Consider the following 3752-nt stretch of genomic DNA (forward strand, 5'->3'; position numbering starts at 1 on the left):
AAAATAAAAAACAAATTATCAAATATTTAAACTAATTACTCCTAATCTAATAGCTCTATCAAAATAAAACAAAAAAAAACCTCTTCGCTGAGGACTTCTGCCACTTGGATGAGGATGGATGTCCGGTCTTCGAAAACTGTAAGTGGATCTTCGGGGGTTAGTGTTAGGTTTTTTTAAGGGTTTATTGGGTGGGTTTTAATTTTAGGTTAGGGACTTTGGGCTGAAAAAGAGCTAAATGCCCTTTTAAGGGCAATGCCCATACAAATGCAATTTTCAGGGCAATGGGGAGCTTAGGTTTTTTAGATTGGTTTTTATTTGAGGGGTTTTGGTTGTGTGGGTCTTGAGTTTTACTGTTGGGGGGGGGGTGTTTGTATCTTATTTTACAGGTAAAAGAGCTGATTTCTTTAGGGCAATGCCCCGCAAAGGCCCTTTTAAGGGCCATTGGTAGTTTATTGGAGGCTAGGGTTTTTTTTTATTTTGGGGGGGCTTTTTAATTTTTATAGGGCTATTAGATTAGGTGTAATTAGTTTAAATATTTGATAATTTAGTGTTTTTTATTTTGTGTAACTTAGTGTTTTTTATTTTGTGTAACTTAGTGTTTTTTATTTTGTGTAACTTAGTGGTTATTTTTTTGTAACTTAGTAATTATTTATTGTAGATTTAAATAATTTGAGTAGGGTTAGGTTTTTAAATATGTAATATAATTCATTTAATTTGTAGTTTAATGTAATTTTAGTATAATAGGCTAAGTTAATTAATAGTTTAATATAGTTTAATATAATTTTAGTATAATAGGGTAGGTTAATTAATAGTTTAATATAGTTTAATTTAATTTTTGTATAATAGGGTAGGTTAATTAGTAGTTTAATATAGTTTATTTTAATTCTAAAGGTAAGTTTTAAATTATTATAAGCTAGATATGAGTTAATATTATATTTATAAAGTTATCGGGTTGTTAGGTTAGGGGTTAATAACTTAATTTAGTTTATGGTGATGTGGGGGGCTGGTGGTTTAGGGGTTAATAGGTTTAGTAAGTGGTAGTGATGTGGGAGGCCAGGGTTTTAGGGGTTAATACATTTATTTAGTTGCGGTGGGCTCCGGGAGTGGCAGGATAGGGGTTAATAACTTTATTAGAGTTGCGGTGGGCTCTGGGAGCTGCGGGATAGGGGTTAATATCTTTATTAGAGTTGAGGTGGGCTCTGGGAGTGGTGGGATAGGGGTCAATAACTTTATTAGAGTTGCAGTGGGCTCTGGGAGCAGCAGGATAGGGGTTAATAACTTTATTTAGTTGTGGCGGGATCCGGGAGTGGTGGGATAGGGGTTAATAACTTTATTTAGTTGCGGCGGGTCCGGGAGCGGCGGGAAAGGGGTTAAACATTTTAGTATAGTGGCGGTGTTTAGTAACAGGATTTAATTAAAGTTGGGAAAAAGCCGAATAGCAGCGAGATCGATGACTGTTATTTAACAATAGTCCACTGCTCATCATCCCGTACTTGATGTGCGGCTTTTTGACAGCTTTTTTTATAAATAAGGACCCGCGGCCGCGATGTTAGGTGAGAGTATTGGTGCCGTTGAATGCAGCATAGTTGACGGCTTGATAAATATCCCTGAATGCCTTAACTGCTATGACAACTATGTATCGTCATCCAGTGTGGGCACTTTCAGAGCTAATAATGCCCCCCTGCAGTCAAGAGCCCATATAAGGAGGCCAAGGGTTTCAGCATCTCCTGGCAATCCACGTGGGTGTGGTGACATAGTATTCAAACCTTTTGATCTCAGCTCCTACATAGGTTTAAATAGCCAAGTGATGTGGTAATAGTTACCACCTGGAGTGAATAAATGTGGATTTATTTGAGCTTATGGGAAACCCTACATGCACATGGAAATAAGATAATGGTATAGTTTGAATGCTGTGTCTGCTGAACCCCCCCACCACACACACACAATATATAGTATGTGTGTGTTTCTTACTGAAAATGGCCCACTGTAAGTTAAATGTGTGCAGCCTCTAGAAGCTTATAAACTCAAAAAGCACAGCATAGGGTTTGAAGTGTCTTAGAAGTTAAGAGTAAATGAAGCTTCCTAAACATGCATACTTCCATCTTTAGTGTTTATGGTTATTTAAAAAAAAAAAACACCTAGATTGCAAGTTTTGCGCTATAGAGGGTGCGAAATGAACACAACAAAAGTTGCATTATTTCACCCTCCATAGCGCTGCCATTACGAGTTTTTTAAAAGCCGTCTTATGCGTGCGATATGGTTGTGTTAAGCTCCATACCGCACAAAATACAAGCGCTGCTTTGACGTGCTTGAGCACGCTTTCCCCATAGACATCAATGGGGAGAAAGTGTTAGAAAAAAACACCTGCGATCGCGGAATGAAAAGCTCAGTAACGCAGCCCCATTGATGTCTATGGGGAACAAAAAGTTATGTTTAAATCTAACACCCTAACATAAACCCCATGTCTAAACACACCTAATCTGCTGCCCCCGACATCGATGACACCTACATAAAGTTATTAACCCCTAATCTGCCGCTCCCGAAATCAACGCCACCAAAAAAATTGTATTAACCCCTAATCGCCCACAGTAAAATAAAGATAATAACCCCTATTCCACAGCTCCCTGACATCGCCGCCACTAAAGTTATTAACCCCTAACCTCTTGCCTCCCACATCACTGCCACTAAATAAACCTATTAACCCCTAAACCGCCGGCCCCCACAACGCAACAACCTAAATTAAACTATATTAACCCCTAAACCTAACCCTAACCGTAACCCTAACCCTAAACCTAACACCCCCTAACTTTAACATAATTAAAATAGACCTAAATTAAAGTCACAATTATTTACTAAATAATACCTATTTAAAACTAAAAACAAACTTACCTGTGAAATAAAAATAAAACCTACGCTAGCTACAATATACTAATAGTTATATTGTAGCTAGCTTAGGTTTTTTTTTCACAGGTAAGTTTGTATTTATTTTAACTAGGTAGACTAGTTAGTAAATAGGTATTAACTATTTACTAACTACTTAGTTAAAATAAATACAAACTTACCTTTGAAATAGAAGAAAAACCTAAGCTGCCTTACACTAAAACCTAACATTGCAATAAAAAACGACTAACATTATAACAATAAAAACCAACCATTACAAAAAAAAAAAAAAAAAATTACAAAAAATAAAAAAACTACCGTTACAAAAAATAACAAACAAACGGCCAGATTATGAGTTTTGCATTAGGAGCTGTGCGGTGCTACCGTGCAGTTTATTCTCACCGCACACTTACATACAGCGCTGGTATTACGGGTTTTTACAAACCCGGCGTTAAAAGGCAAGAAGTGAGCATAGAGCAAAATTTTGCTCTACACTACACTCCAATACCAGCGCTGCTTAAGTCAGCGGTGAGCTGGTCGTACGTGCTTGTACACGATTTCCCCATAGACATCAATGGGGAGAGCCGGCTGAGAAAAAGTCTAACACCTGCCAAAAAGCAGTGTAAATCTCAGTAACGCAGCCCCATTGATTCCTATGGGGAAACACATTTTATGTCTACACCTAACACCCTAACATGAACCCCGAGTCTAAACACCCCTAATCTTACACTTATTAACCCCCCACCACCCCCGACATCGCTGACACCTACATTATACTTATTAACCCCTAATCTGCCGCTCCGGACATCGCCACCACCTACATTATATTTATTAACCCCTAATCTGCTGCCCCAACATCGCCGACACCTACA

The sequence above is a fragment of the Bombina bombina genome, chromosome 5 (genome assembly GCF_027579735.1).
Source record: "Bombina bombina isolate aBomBom1 chromosome 5, aBomBom1.pri, whole genome shotgun sequence".
In the NCBI taxonomy this organism is placed as follows: Eukaryota; Metazoa; Chordata; class Amphibia; order Anura; family Bombinatoridae; genus Bombina; species Bombina bombina.